We start from the raw sequence: 16,476 nt of genomic DNA, 5'->3' as shown, positions 1-16,476 counted from the left end.
TCCTAAAGACTTACTGCCATGATCCTTGAGGCTTGCTGCTCCAGGGTGGGCAAGGCAGTTCTGGGAAATGGGAATGTGTAAACAGCATGCGTGATGCTGGTCACTAGGGGAACAAAGGAAGCTGATGCAACACGAATGTGAACACAAAGAGGAGAGAAGGAATGGGAAAACAGTTAAAGAAAAGCACAAATCAGACAGGAGACACTCAGATGTCTACATTTGTTCTGCTCATTGTAGGTATTTTCTTGCATAGGCTCTTGCAACCTTGGAGTTCCTGCTTGCAGACAGGTCAGAGGGAAAAAGTGCAACAGAAGTGGAAAACAAGATGTGGCCCAAGCCGTATTTTGTGCCATCAGTAGCACAACATCCCAAATCAAACGTGGTTTATTTCAGTCCGCTTTAGAATGATTGCAATCAACAAAAGCAAACAGGCAGCAAACACCTAATTGAGGCATCTCTTTTTAATTTTTGATGCATTTAGCTATCTGAATAAAACCTGCCCAGCCTCCCTGAGCAGACTCGGCCGGCCCAGCGCCCGGTACCGCAGGCTGCCTGGGGCAGGGGCAGCGGTGCCTGCACGGCGTGTGCCGGGCCAGCCGCCGCGCAGAGCGGAGCCGCACGGCTTGTCGCGCAGTGCCACCTGCAGGCTCTGCGGCGCACGAAGCAGGGCCGGGGGGCTCCAGGAGTTGCTGCCGGAGCTGTTTCACCCCGCGGGGGGACGAGGGGCGCCCCGCCGCCCCCTGACCCGCTGCAGCCGTGCTGGCGGTGCCACCGGCTCCTCGGGACCCCCCCCAGCACGGCCTCGCCCAGCGGTTGCTGAGAGCCCCGCAGACGCCCCGCGCCCCCCCGGTGCCCACGAGCCCCCCGCGTGCCCCCCGCGCCCCGCGCACGAGCAGCCCCAGCCCCGCGTGCGCCCCCGGCCCGCCGCCATTTTGTGCCCCGGGGCCGGGCGGCGCGAGGGGCCGGAGGGTCCCGCGCGCCGGGCGCCCGGGGCGGAAGCGCCGTTCGCGCCTTCCCGCGGCCGCTCGGCTCTTTCCGCCTCCCCCTCCGGGGCGCTTCGTTCGTTTCCGCGGCCGCTCGGCTCTTTCCGCGGGGGCCGGCGGCGCGCTCGGCCGTTCCCGCCGCCCCGCCGCGCGCTCGGCGGTTTCCGTGAGCGCTCGGCGGTTTCCGTGCGGGCCGCGGCGCGCTCGGCGCTTGCTCCCTGGCTGGCGCTCCTCAGTCGGCCGCTGCCTGCCTGTCGCCGGGCTGGGAGCGCCTGTGTGTGCGCGAGTGACGCGGCGGAGGTGTAGTTTGACGCGGTGTGTTACGTGGGGGAGAGAATAAAACTGCGGCGAGAGCCCGGGCGCGAACGAAAGCAGTGACGGAGCAGCCTGGTAACCGGTAAGAGGAGGACGGCGCCCAGCGAGCAGGGGCGGGGGGGAGGGAAGCAGCCGCAGCCCGGCGGGGCCCCGCGGCCGGCAGCAGGCAGGCGGGGGGCCCGGCCCCGCAGCGCCCCGCGGGAGGGGCGCCCGCGCTAAAGATGGAGCCGAGCCCCGCAGCGGCCCCGCCGCGAACAAAGGATAATGGCGGATGCCAGACGGCCCCGGCGGCGGCCGACACGGCCGGGCGGAGGCCGCTCCGGCGGCAGCCAGCGGCGGCGCTCGGCTCGGCTCGGCCCCGGCCCCGGCCCCGGCCCCGGCGGCCGGGCTGGGCTCGGCTCGTCCGGGCCGGGCCGGGCTCGTCTCGCCGCGGCTCCCCGCGGGCTCGGTGGCGGCGCCGCCCGGCCGGGCCGGCGGGATGTGACCCCTGCGCGGATGGCAGCGCTCGGGGCCGGCCTCCGGGGGCCGCCGCCGCCCGCCCGGCTCCGCGCTCCGCCAGCGGCGCCCGGCCCCGGGCAGCCCCGGGCAGCTCCCCGAGCACGGCCGGGGCCGGGGCCGCGGCGCCGGGCGGCAGCGGGCGAGACTGACGTGGCAGCAGCCTCCTGCGAAGGGGCTTCGGCCGCAGGTGCTTGCAGCGCTCACACACACACACACACGGATATTTTTTATTTTTTAGGTCATACGACTTTTTTTTTTTTAACCTTTTTTTTTTTTTTTTGCTCGCCCTTTTAAATACCGAACTGCTTCTGGAGCAGCACCTGTTACAAAACCATTTCTTCCAGGGGTTAGCGCCTCATTTCCCGTTTATCTAATAAAGGACCAGAGCCGTGTTTAGGAGCACTGGAGAACCCGTTTCAGACCTGTCGTAACCACCAAGCACTCCTCTTTGCAGTACAGCAATGCCCCGTTACCAACAAATGCAGTTTTTCACATTAAAATACAAGCCACCGAAATAAGTTCTTACTCAAGCTGAATAGCAGTGATTTCTGCGTGTAGATAGGCCTGTCCATGCTGTGTGAATTGCTCTTCTCTGTCCCTCACTTCTTTTGGAATGAAGGCCAAAGGTGCTCTACATAGCTCTCCATAACGGCAACGTGCAAAGGGGGTTTCTGAAGTTGTAATTGATTAATAGCTGCCTGTGGACTTCACGGAGCAATGTAGCTGTTGACAGTGATTAAACAAAGCGTAGTGGCTGGTGTACTTCATTCATTCTCGGTCCGATGGAATATGCACTTTTTAAATACAGAAACATGTCGTTAAATCCTTGCATGTCGTTTTTCTGTAGCTTTAGAAACGCAACACCTTATTTATCCACAGAACATTCTGTCTCATAATAGCATACAGGACTTTATGATCCATGTTTTCTAATACATACACCTGCATCTCCTCGTGAGCTTTGTGTCCTCATGCATCACAGGGAAAAGGGAGCAGGCAGGTGGTTGTGTGTCTGCTAAGCATCACTTCCAGGTGACCTAAAATCAAACATTTAAATGTAGAAAAGTGTAATAATTTTTAATTCAATTGATAGGGTGCAAATATTAAAATGAGTACTCCCAGCTTTATATCCAGATCTGCTGTAAGTCGTCTGCATCTGATTCATATTATTTCCCTCCTCCCCCAGCTTTGGTGATAAAGGTGCTTACTTTCCTGGGTGATTAAAAAAAAAAAAAAAAAAAAAAAAGGTTTGAAAGGGGAGAGTGATCTGTCGATGAAGAAAATTTAGGAACATCTAATTTAGACTGTCAAGTCATCGATCTGTCCACGTCCTGGAAGCTTGCACCCGTGTAGCTATTGCTGGACCTGATATCAAATATAAAATATTCTGTAGTAGTTCATCTTACTGCATTCCTCCGCGGTAAGAAGTGAACAGCCTCTTGCCTATATGCAGCTACAGCTCTGTAGGTACAGATTTCTATAGTAGACAAGGCCCTCGTGAGGAATTTCTGTTGACACCCTTGTGAAACAAATGGGATATTCACACTTCACCTCTATTTTAGGATCTCTGTAAGCAAGTGGAGATCAGTTACTCATGCCACACGTCTCAAGGCTTTTTTGTAGCGAGAAGGCCTTGCTAGCGTTCTGCATCTAAAGTTAGTTTCATGGAAAATGACAGTAATGCTCATCCACAGAAACAACCCTGCTGAATTCGGCTGGAGCTCTCTGCTGCCCTGCCTGCGTGCAGCTGAAGTTTCGTGGCAATACCGTGATTTTTCTCTAAATCAAAAATGGTGTTGCCTCATCTGCAGTCTGTGTGGTCACACTTCATGGTGATTATAAGAACCTGACCGCTCTGTGGTTAGCGATTTTCTTTGTGCTTCTGCCAGCACTAAGGCACTGGCACCTGGTTTATTTTTCAAAACTTTTGAGTCACTTGGTAGTGCCGCAGTTACAAAGGTGAGTGAGAACAAGCACGACACCTTCCATTCTTGGATGTTTCTGAAACAGCCTTGTGCGCTGTTATGTAGGAGATAGACAAACATGTGGCTGGGTCTAGTTGCACTTTTAGGTTTGCCAGGTAAAACAGCATTTGCAAACAGACGAGGATTTTCTCATTTCATGCTGCTGCTGTCTTTTTTTTTTTTTTTTTTTTTCTGGCAGCACTAGGTTTAGAGAATCTCTTGAGAAGTGGAGGGAATAAAAAACTGCAGGTGGTGGAAGAGCCTCCTAATGGGAGGGGGTAAAAGATTTGAAAGAAGTGTGTTCCTGTATGCATGTAAATTATTTATATTATTTAATTATTTATATATGAACTTACATACATGCGTTTTTAAAACAACATAGATGCTTTTTTATGTAGTATCACAGTGAGCCCAATGCATAGTACAGGGATTTTTTTTTTACCCCTTAAGATAATAAGCATACCTCTTTTCTCTTGGGAGCATTTTCAGACTTGATCTTTATCATAAATCTCAGACCATTAGGAGAAGGATGTAAAAATAGTTGCAAAGATACAAGAGTCCTGCCAATTGCTCTTCTGGATTTCATTAGGTGTCGGTTTGGTCTTTCAGACTAGACAACACCAGCTTCTTTAGATAAAGCTGCAGAAAGCCTTAGAATGAACTATTTTAAAGCAGCCTTCTTGCAGGAAAATGAAACAAAGATGTCTGCCCTTGAGGTTTTCACACTTTTGGGGGGAGAGTTTAAGCAATGTCTCTCTGATCCTCTAAGCGTTGTTCCAGTGACAGCTTGGTTGGTCAGTGGGGTTTATCTGTAAAACTTGTCTCTGGTTTGGAGGAACTGCAAGTCTGGGTTGTGTTTTCCTCTTCTGGTAGAATTTTTTTGAGATAAGCTTTCTAAACTTAGCAGGTTCTTTTCTTGAGCAGAGACTCACCTGGGGAGCAAGGAGCAGTACAGCATGGTAGCCTGAGAAATCCAGGGATGTCTGAAGTTTGCCTACTGCCTCACAGACCAAAACCATGGTTCCACATACATTTTTTGGACAGTAATACCGGCTTAAGCACCTCCACACCTGGTGATTTGCTCAGTCTTCTTCACTGCCCTGTCACAAACGTTTGGGTCACTACATAGTAAGACTGGCTGAGGAAGTGACCCTTGGGGGGCTGGATTAGTTTTCCCCAGGCCCGTTCCCTGCTTGCTGCATGGTGGTGGAGCCAGCACGATCAGGGGAAGGGACGGGACTGCAATGAGCAGGAAGATAGGGGCAGCCTGAACAGCAGGGCTGCTAAATGAGAAAATGCAGCCTGCATAAGGCTTTTAAGGTACTGCTGTGTCCATAACCAAATTAGATCACATGGATGCTGCTCTTTGTGATGCAGCACTGGGTCATTTAGCTATGTTTAAGTTTTTGCGTGTGTTAGATGAGTAAATCAATGAACACAAGCAGCAACTGTTCCTAAACTTGAGTACCACGTCCACATACTGTTTGTTGCACCACCTATTTGCTTGTGCGCTTTAACAACTGTCATGCTCACTTCCTCAGTCCTGCTCTCACATGCTTTGTTGTTCATCTGTTCATCTTCTACCCTCCTGTCTCCGTCCTCTGCAGCGCCTTGCTGCGATCTTAATCATTTCTCCAGCGCCTCTACAACCTCCTGTCACATTTCACCTCCAGTATTGCATGTGTTTTTCTGGTAGATGCTACCCTAAATCTTCTTCCGTTCTCTACAGCTGTTCAAAGAGCAATCCAATTTTTTTTCCCCTGCACCTTTCCTAGGGCTGAATGTGAAATCTCTTCTCATGGAGCTGATCTTTTATACCCTGTAGAATAATAGGTAGGAAATGTTATTTTTCTTGCCTTTCTCTGATGACTCCTCCTCTGGCGCTGTATAGCTGGCCCTGCCTCAAACTCTGCTGGTGCCTGTCCACTTCTCCAAGTGCCTTGGAATATGCACAGGGTTTGTAAATTTAAGCTTTTGTAGACTGTAGAGAGCTTTCTATTAAAAAAAGCCTGGAGCATTACTATAAAAGTAGTAAAGAGGGCCCCTGGCCCTCTTTGTGAAACTCACCCAAATTTTTTTCTTTTGTGCTGATAGGAAAATTCTGGACAATAGCAAGGGAGGGAAGATGTGAAAAAGGGCAGTGTGTGGTAACACCGCAGCATACCAGCAGCAGCAGTCTGTTTCTCTGTTTTCCTCTGAGCTGACAGAACTGTAAGTGGCTCTCAAGAGACAGACATCTTACTCCTTCCCTTTCTCCTGCTGCCGGTTGTGTGGTGTGCCTCCATCCCTTCTGCTGGCTGTAGTGCTGACTGTACAGCTTAACGAGACCACTAACCCAGGGGAAAGCTGTGCGCTTGGCAGGTTAGTTTTCTGCTGCGTGAGCGAGCTGAATCAGTCGGTGATGGAGATCCTGCTAGCACCGGCTCTGGTACAAATTCGCAGTGAGAGCACAGAAAGAGGAAGGAGGAACACGACTTTCTCCCTTCAGCAGCAGAGAGATGGGTCGCTGTGCCTGTCACAGGGAGCTGCAGCACATCCTTGTTTCTAGTGGCAGAAGGAGGAGTCAGCTCTGTCCGTTTGTCTTTGCAGCTAGAAAGCTGTATCACAGTAAGTGGTGTTTCAGTTGAAATTAAATAGAAACTGAGAGGAAAGTTTCCCTCTTCTGAAAGCCTTGTGAAGCTGTGTGGTTGAACTAGCTACTCCTCAGCAAAGGTAGGTGTTAGGCTTCTCAGGACGTTGGATCAGCATTACTTAGGATAGTTTTAACCAACCCTGATTTGAAAGACAAAGCTCCAGAAGGGGTTCAGGTCCGACACCTCAGTATAAATCCTGCCATCCATCCCAAGGCACCTGGGCAGTGAGCTGGCTTTGCTTTCACTGCTACTGCAGATAAATGCTTCGGCCTCTCCTCCTGATTTTAAAAGTAACAACTGTGGCTGAAACTACTAGCATGAAAGTTGTAGTAAAAGGTTAATGTGGATTATATAACTAGTGGATAATATTCTGGGCAGGGTGGAGGAGGAGGCACGTTACCTGCTGCAAACAACTGCTTGCTTGGAGATGGAGCTGTTTGAAAAGCGTGGCGCCCTGCCCAGTCCTCGGCAAGCTTGTGTAGACTACATAAGAACTAATCAGCCTGGTTTTAGCTTCCCACTCATAAGGAGAGTCATCAGGAAAACAGAAATACTCAAATTACAGAATATATGTTTTCTTCAGCCTGTCTGTTCATTTCCTCCAGACATAAGACACCTGTGTCCGTGACCTGAGCTGTACTTCCATGGGTGGGTGAGGCATCAGCAGAGCAGGCTCTGCTTTCGCCTTCTCTGTTGCTGCTCCCATGCCACTAGTACTGGTGCAGCTGCTTGCTATGTGAGGTGAATTGGATCAGAGAACAGGTCCACGTTGAAGATACTTTGTGTTTGCTGGTCTGTTTCCAGTCCAAATTGGTTCCCCAGCCCCCTTTACTGCACAGCCTCACAGACAGCCCTAAGGGTGGAAATAAATAAGGAGGAAAGCAGAGCTGGAGCTGGCAGTTCTACCGTCAGAAATGCTTGTAAGACCATAGTTGCAGAAAGCAAAATAGAGATTTTCTTTTGTGCGCTAATGCACTTTTGTGTACGAATGTAAGGCACAGACTGTTTCTTTCACTGACCCTTTTTGCTTCATCAATGGCTCCCCCGTTGCTTATTCAGGGTCATCGTTCTGCATTTGAGTTACCAGCAAGTCGCATCTCTGTTCCAGCAAGAGAGCTGTGTTGCCCACAGGTAATGCAGTTCTTAACTCTGTTTAAGTATCTGAGAACCAGGATAAATTATTCTTGGTTATGGAGATGGTACTTATGCAGAGCAGATCTGCCTGGCAGGCACGGGAAAGATCTTTTTCATTTTAAATTTTCCTGCACTGTCCATGCAAATATAAAAATACATAGAAAATAAGCCAGAATCCACTGAGGTGATAACATTGCTACAATATTTGGTCATAGTTTAAGTTCAGTTGTTTTTTAGGGAGAGGGTATGTCATTGATGTAATTTTGGTACATTAAGCAAGATAAGGTGTCTTCTATTGCTGCAAGACCAGTCCTAATTGACCAATTAACTAACAATGATTTCAGTATAACTAGAAAAGCCAGAACAATTTTGGGATTTAAAATATTTTCAAGTCTGAGTGGTGGCTTAAGCCCCAAATCTTTCCGTTTTAATGTTGCAATAAATTTTGTGAATAGGAAGCATTCAGAAGTTGGACAAGGACAAGGTTTGTAAGGAAGCGCTGTTTTTCTTGTGCATACCTGGGCATGTTCTGCTGTAACACTTAGAGAAAATTCAAAGGCTTTCACTGTAGAGCATTAAAGCAGAAATGAGTCTGTGCTGTCTGGTAAGAAAGAAACAAAGCTATTACAACAAAAAAATACGTTGCTTCGGCAGATATAGCTTATTTTGAATTTGTTTCAGACGTTTGACTTTATATCTGGTAATTATGAACTTTGTATGAATAATTCAGTCTTACTTTCAGATGACCAGTTCTAATGATAATCTGTTAATAAAACAGTGAAAACATTGGTCTGAAACATCCATTTTGTTGTGTTTTCTTTCCGAATTCATTAAAAGTGGTGGTGTTTTTTAAACAAGGCTTCCCGGTATTTCCAAGTTATAGAACTTTGTGTTCTTGAACTCTAGAAGTGCCACATGATCCAAGCATCAATCAGAATTAACAGTATATTTTTTAATAGTTTACACTTATAAAACTTTAAGCGTAAATATCCGAAGTAGCATTTTTAACACATTAATCATTTAGCCACTGACATTCACGAGTGGGTTACAAACATTTGGAATGGAGCCGTCCATTCTTGTCAACAGACAAAGTCTCAGCACAAACACAAATTGCTACGTAAAATTCTTGTCAAGTTTAATTATATGTTGATAATACTTAAACCTCCCTATTTTGCCCTCAGCTTCTTAACTGATTGATAGTTCTCTGAGAAAGAAGAACAATAAGAAAAAAGATGTAGTCTATCACCTTGGAATATCCAACATCTGACCCTTTTCAATGTGCAGTGTTTTGCTGAGCTGACCTAGTATTTGAACCTCAGGCTTTTTATTTTGTTTTTACATGAAAAACACAAGTGGATGATGAAATTCAGGTGTCTAATTTAATATTTTAAGTGACCAAATAAAGAGCTGACAGTTGCCCTCCATCATTATAGGATGGGAAAGGAAACATTTACTTGATTCATGGGAAAGTCCCCTGAATTTGTGGGACTTTCCAGTAGATTAAGCTTCTTAATATAAAGTTAAATCCATGTTATATTAGAGTGTCATCTTTAATCACTGTAATCTCTAAGAAGCTTCAGTCCAGTCTTAAAGTACGCTATTCTGATAAGTGTGTATTAATATTTTTGTACTATAAAATTAACCCAGACACTGAAAATGAGCTACTTCGGAAATGAAAGATTTCAGGTAATAATAAACATGTGTTTCTATGGATATCTGTCTTTGTCACATTCCTACATATGCTTCCCTAAATCATACCTGGTATGTAATTTAAATTATAACATTTAAGGAAACACCTGTAGTGAGACGATTCCTTTCTCTACTACAGCTGCAAGATCACTTCTGTGTTGCACTCTTGGCCTTTGGGCTTGGAGCACTCTGGTTAGCCAGACTGGTGTGACTCTGTGTAATGATCTATTTTTATTTTATTTTATTTTTTATTTTTAGTGTGTCATTCCTGATCTGCTCCGAGCACCAAAAGAGAGATGGATGATCCTTATGTAATTTCAAAGTAGTCATAGGTGTTCACTTAAGTATTTGCTAATGGACCCAGTGATCCAGTGATAAAATATTCTGCATATTTTAGAGCAAAGCCCGTGCAGGAAGTCCTATTATTAAATACCCTTGTGCTGACCCCATGACATCATTGTCCGAATTCACGTTTTCTAAGAGAGTACTCTTGTTGAGCAGCCAGTCATTGCTGCAGTAATTGTTTGCTGAGAACAAGTTTAGTGGTTTCCCTACTGCAGAGACAACCGTGCAGTGAACACAGATGTGCGTAGTGTCTCCCTGCAGAGTTCCACGCTGCTGCACGCTTGGGATTGCCACGGTTCCTTCAGCTGGTGCCTCTGAACTGGGATGTTTAAAGGTTGCTTGGCACGTGGACAAAGATCTTTGCAACACATAGAAATGTTTTCAAATATGTCCCGCAGCAAAGTGTGCCTTGCTCTGCCAGAATGACTGGTGGGGCAGTTAAAGGCCATGAGACACAGAAGTGCATATGGAGGAAAACAAATATGATCCGGTTGAATGACTGTGCCAGGTCAAGAAGAAATTTCAAGCCCTTCCAGATCTACACCGTGGAAAAAAAAGGAACACATGCACCTTCTTAGATGGGTCTTAACCTTGCTAGCTTTGCATCATTTTCTGCTGCAGATACTACTTGCGTCACTGGTATGGACACAGTTTCTCTGTCTAACACCACCTCCCATTTTCTCCCTCTCACTGGGGAGGAAGGAGGTTTTTTGTCTGTTTTGCTTTCCTTTCTGACATTCTGGACTGTCTTAGCCCCTCTCTTGGAGCACTGTCACATGCCAGTGTTTGTTATGAAAGGAGGTGGCCAAAACATTCTGCCTCCTGTTGGCCAGCATGGCAGGATAAATTACTGGGCATCTCTGTGCTGCTGAGTGTCACCAGAGCATGGTTTCTGAGTTACTCAGTGCCAGCCAGGTCCAACCTACTTCCTCAAGGCAGGAGTCATGCAGCTGCTTTCGTGTGGTGCTGAGCCCAAGCCAGTAATGCCTGCTAAGAGGCCTGGTGTACCAGCTCAGGCGCAGGGCCTCATTAGCAGAACAGAGATGTTTACTTACTGTTGTACTCACATTATTTGGGTTCAGGCTGCATTAATACACCACATGACTTGGAGATTGTTGTTGGTTCATTTCCAGCCAGCTTTCGCCGTGGACTCAGCAGATGCAGTCCCCACCCTCTCTGAGGTACCTCCTGTTTGCAGAAGTGAGCGTATTCAGTAAGCTGCAGCATCTAGTAGCATCACAGAGGCTGCCTTTGGAGTCACAAAACAAAACCAAAAACAGTTGTATTAACACAGGTGTGTCTTCCTTTTTTATTAAAAACTGCCATCAAGCTAGTGAGTGGTTACAGTTTAGCACTAAAGTGCAAAAAAGTGACTGATGTCATTGCTACAGTCAGTCATGTTGATAGGTCAAGTTCAGATCTCAGGGACTATTTACTCCTCAGTTTTCCACCCACAGTTCAGAAAGAAATTAAACACAGTCACGAGCAATTGTGCTTATTATTAGTTCTCTAGGCCCATACCAATTGCTAAGAGCTTGCTTCCCAACTTCATGATATATTAAGTGGGACCTTTGGCTCCCAAGGGCTGTCACAAAAATCATTTGATGCTTGTGTCTTGTGTTGTATTAAAGATGTCTGCATACAAATAATACTGTACAGATGTATCGTTGTGATCATTTTTGATTTACTAACTGCTACACATTGCAGAATAAGACACATTACTTACAGTAGACATTTGGAGAAAAGAGCGCTATACTTTGATATTTTTATGTTTTGATTTTTTTACTTTCTACAGCTAGTAGGAATTAAAAGAAATGAGTATAGGTTGAAAAGTAGGTGCTTACTATATTCCAAAAGTGATCGCAGAGAAAAGATGGTAAAGTGCCATCAGTTTGTATGTAAATGTACTTTATAGATAACATTGGCAAGAAACATAAAAGAACTACAAGATTTGCTAAATTCTTAGAAACATGCAAGTTCTCCTGAAGTCTTTGTGAATAGATTGTGTATGCTGCCTAGGTCATCCTTAAAAATCTCTGTTTTCTCACATATTTGCTAAAGGTATTCATAAATATTTATCATGTTTCTGTCTTATGATAAAGATCACAGGCATAAAGCATATGAATTACTCTCTTCATACCCTATGTGCATTCAGTATGTGGACAGAACATTTATAAATAGAATATATTTAAGGATTCTATCTTCAATAGTAATAATGATAGCTGGCAAATGACTTTATAACCTGTCTTGAATTTGTTTTGACGTTTTGTTTAAGTAAAGTCTGACAGTGGTAAGGCATTTGTTTTCTTTTCATGGTTAATGTCTTAGGCTTGCTCTCATCTCCTGCCCTCTGGTTCTAGAGGGCTCCCTGGCAAAAGTGGTGTATTCACACAAGATTCATCCCAACTATTAGATGAGGTTTGTAGTTTAAATAGAAACTATATTATCAGCTGCACTAAAATACGTTTGCTTTTTTCTCTTTTTTTTTTTTTTTTTTAAGATGGGCAGGAGGATTCACCTTACATTTAGCACCCAATTCCTATTCTTGAAGGAAAAGGTTATAATTCAGTTAGGTCCCTTGGTGATGTTATAATGAGCAAGAAAAGGTGGTACAGATTAATTATGAATGTGTACAGGTGCTTGCTGGATGCGCTTGTATTTGTTCACAGAATTCATGTATTTGTTCACAGAATTCACATATTCAATAAATAAATTGCAGTTAATTACTGTCGGAGTCTCTGATCCTTTAAGCAAGCTTGAAGGCAGGAACACTGGATACTAATACAATGCCAAGAGTGTAGAGTCGAACGAGGAAAATCCAGCACTGAAGAATGCTAAAGCATCATTCATTCACACACTGCACATGTGCATATGTTCACTGGAACAGGCTGCCCAGGGAAGTGGTGGAGTCACCATCCTTGGAAGTCTTCAAAAGACGTTTAGATGTAGAGCTTAGGGATATGGTTTAGTGGAGGGCTGTTAGCGTTAGGTTGGAGGTTGGACTCGATGACCTTGAGGTCTCTTCCAACCTAGAAAATTCTGTGATTCTGTGATATCGGTTCACCTCTGCCTAGTAAATGTAAGCTTTATTGTGTTACGCTAACAGAAAATAAAAAAACTGATGGCTGATTTGAGTGCTCTATTTTGTAGGTATGAATTCAGATTTTAAATTTCCCTCCTTTGTTTTAAACCCTGAGACAGCTTTTTCACTAGTAAGAGGGAGATTGAGCATGCAAACCAAATAATTTGTTCCGATACTGCCATCACTTCGATACCTAAATCTATTAATTATGAGAAGCTTACACTGACTTTGAAAGTACAGCTACAAGTGCATTAGAAGTTCTACTAAAAATGTTATGAGACAAAAATGTTTGTTACGTGTAATAACCAAGTTCCCTGGTTGTATTTTTCAGTGATCTATCTGTATGAAAATACTACATTGTTCACCTCACTTGCTTTGGCTGCTACAGTTTATATTCAGTAAACAGTGTTCAGAGGCATTTCTCAGTATCATATTGATGTAGACTGTGGGTATTACGTTCAGCTGATTGTCTGATTCCACTTTGTGTGACAACTATTTAAAGTGAGGTTCAGTTTTCCGTCTAAGTTCAAGATCAAATATTTATCATCACCGATAAGAAGAACCTTTCCAGCTTTTTATTCTTCAATTTGCAAGGCAGAATGCTGTACTTGGATGCAAATATCTGGGGAATCTTCTCCATTTTTGGCATTTTCAACAGAGGTGATTATTGAGGCCATTCTTGTACTCACACTTAAAGTTGGTTTGCATGGCCCTCGCACTGCCCTTTCTAGAAGCCAGCATAATCGTCAATTGGGTGTGTGATGAACCGGTTCAGAGGAGTGGTAAAAGGTACTTTTAAGAACAATAAGCAAACTAAGTTGTGTTCACAGCATGGCACACAGTCTTCAGTCACCTAAAGGAGAGAGCAAGGCATGAGCAAATACTTGAGAACAGTGGCAGTTTAGGATGACAGTGAAGCTCTGGTAAAATTGCAATTCCTGTGCCAACTCATTGTAGTCATTAGTGACAGAGATAATTATGGGCCTGTCTTGTCCTGTTAAACATTTATTGCTAGTTATTTGAAGTCCCATGTGTTAGCTGTAAATAAAATTATTTTTCTGTGAACATTTTCAGCCTGGCAGAGATTGAATGGAATTCATAGAGCCAGCTGCTCAGCCGTAGCTGAAAGGGCTGCCACGCTGCAAGGTAATAGTAGAAATGTTTACAGATTTGAAGTGAATGTCCTCAGTAATTACACTGAAAAGGTGAAAACAAATAATAGCACACAAGAGCCATGTTTTATGACCTTTTCAGTGCTTTCATGGTGGATCTTTGGCTTTATAAAGCCACATGTAGTAAATACAGAGTGAGTTGAATTCCTGGAACTGTAGACTGGAGCTGTATTTGCTTTCTGAACAATGGTGCTGGTATGCCTGCTATGAATAAATTGAAATACAGTCTGTAATGAGCACTGCTTGAGGAACAGACTTGACGTGCTCGCTTTGGAGAAGCTTTCCAGAACTCAGAACATCCAGTGAAGTCAGGATTGGTGTATACACAATGTTTGTGTAGCTGCCTGACACTGGTGTTAAATTGCCATAAAACAAAAGCTGTTACCATATTTACTTTCTTGTTTGAACATCCCTGAATCCATCTCATGCCAAATATTGCCAAAGATAATAAAATGAAAGGTGGTATGCAGAAGGGGGCAAAAAATGTATTTAGAACAAGAAGCTATAAGTGATACATGTGAAAGGCAAGTGCTTTGTGGAACAGTTTATTCCATTTAATACATCTAGACCTCTCTATTTGTAGCTACTGCATTTTAAAGATATTTTTGAGGAGAGGTGTTATTCCAATTTTTGCTTACAAATGTATTTTAAAGAACCTCAGTCTCACTCTGGTTCACAGCTTCCTTGCAAGTTAACCTGAGCCAAGCAATTTTCCCTTTTGCTGGAGAATTTCTTGATAGCCTCACGTCTGTAGAGTAGGCCTTTCTCACTCCTCCTTACGAGAGGCATCTTTGTGAGCCTTTAACAAGTTTTTATCTGATATGCAGTAGCTGAATGAGACTGTTGAGGGTTGTCGAATATGCTGAGGTGTTCCCTCCTTCCTCTTGGGGTTCCTCAGACTTCAGAATCAAAGGAAAAACAGAGTCATCTACTGGTTGTCCATTTGGGAACAGCGACTTTTCTAATGTAGGAGTTAGGCACGCATACCTTTTACAACACAAGCACTTCCTAGGCCCTAAGCACGTTATGGTGAAACAGAAAGCACAGGCCTAGAGGAAGCAACAGAAAATCACCAGAACAGAACATGGAGCAGCTGTTGCTGATAGGCTGTAAAGGGGAACATGGGGTGCTTCCTCTGGAGCAGGCGCCCTCCCTTCCCTCAGCCCCCACACTGCCCTGGCCCTGCGCTGCCACGAGCATCCCTTCAGCTGGGTGTTGAACTGGGCCAGGAAGATTGTGGCCATAGCAGTGGCCTTTGCAGGTGATGTCTGTGTGAAGGTGTGACTGGATGTGGCTCGTGTCAGGCTCAGCAGGCCTGGGTTTGTTGGGCCTCTGCTCCGTGCTGATGTTGGAGGCTGTCATGGTGCTCTTCAAAATCTGTGTGGGTACTTGAATAAAGTAAAACCAGAAGCCATCACCTAGTTGTGGAGGAGAAGGAGACCTTCCAAAGTTGCACAGAGTGTGACATGGTAAGTTGCAGATAATGGCTGTGCCTGTTGGTGAGCAGGCAGTGGCACTAAGTCTCAGGTGTAGACTGATGCATATTGCCTCAGAGCTTTGGGGCACTCCGTACCTTCCTTGCATAGGTTAGCTCTGCTGTAGCAGCCACAGCAAGGTATTTTGCTTCTTGATATTAATGGTGGTGGTTGGGAAGGGGCCCCTACGTGTTTTCCCCACTCTGGTCCTGCATGATGACAAGCTGTCTTTGCAGAACAGGAAAGCTCTGTGGTGCTTGTGAGTGAGTAAAAAGAGGCCTCTGGTTAAACGAGGAAGGAGTGGAAGGAGTGTTCCTGGGAGTGGAACATCACATTTGGGTGAGATGTTGGATATTATTTCTTGGGATATTATTTCTTGGGATATTATTTCTTGGGATATTATTTCAAATAGGAGATATAAAAGGAGTCAGGAAACAAAATATGCCAGGGAGACCAAATAGCTGCCAGTAGGTGAGTACTGTGGAATGAAGAAGCTATGAAAGCTGTGAGAAAAAGTTATATCTTCTTGGCTCTAAGGGACACGGGAAGTGAGGTGGCTGTACTCATGCCCTGAATAAACAGCATTGGTGCTCACTTTAATTTACAGAGAATATGGGAATTACTGTTAGCTGCAGAGCACCTTGTTCAGCATCCAGTCTCTAAGATACTGAAGATCAGAAAGTACCTCAAGACTGTACTGGAAACTGCAAGAATTACATGCGAGATAATCTGCCCCCCTCATGAAGACTTTTTTTTTTTTTAAGGATTAGAAATTGATTTAAAGCCTGACTCATGAGATGTTATCTTCCTTTCATTTTTGCACATTTTTTTTGTGTGAAAGAACCATAGAACATCCTGAGTCGGAAGGGACCTCTAGTTCTGGATATTCTTGTTGTCCTTCTGCATGTCTAACCCTTGTTTGAATTCTGATAAAGTGCTTATCAGCAGCAGCATCCATGGCCTTTTTGTGTAGTACATGAAGTACCAATTTTCATATTTTTTAATCATTTTAATTTTTTTTTATATACTTTAAAATTTGTCACCTTTCAGCTTCGCTATTTTGCATTCAGCCAGTGAACATTTCAACAGGTTTTCATTCCCCAAATGCTTGCTTTCTCTGAACACCCAAATTCCACAACATTAATTTTTTAGATGGACCTGCACTGTAATCCAGCTGATGTATAGGGTC

The 16,476-nt window shown here is 44.9% G+C and overlaps 1 protein-coding gene across 3 annotated transcripts in view; it reads left to right on the top strand.

The window, feature by feature from the left end:
* The first annotated feature begins 1,238 nt into the window (after positions 1-1,238).
* The window catches only part of CREB1 (cAMP responsive element binding protein 1), a 36,685-nt gene continuing 21,447 nt past the window's right edge, over positions 1,239-16,476 (top strand). For all 3 annotated transcript variants that reach the window (XM_032190171.1, XM_032190169.1, XM_032190170.1), the window contains exon 1: positions 1,239-1,380. The gene's annotated coding sequence lies outside the window, so the exon portion shown is untranslated. The remainder of the gene's footprint in view (positions 1,381-16,476) is intronic.

This window comes from Aythya fuligula, chromosome 6, assembly GCF_009819795.1.
Source record: "Aythya fuligula isolate bAytFul2 chromosome 6, bAytFul2.pri, whole genome shotgun sequence".
NCBI classification, from domain to species: domain Eukaryota; kingdom Metazoa; phylum Chordata; class Aves; order Anseriformes; family Anatidae; genus Aythya; species Aythya fuligula.
The sequence above is the reverse complement of the archived record's forward strand: the minus strand, read 5'-3'. Positions and strand labels throughout refer to the sequence as shown.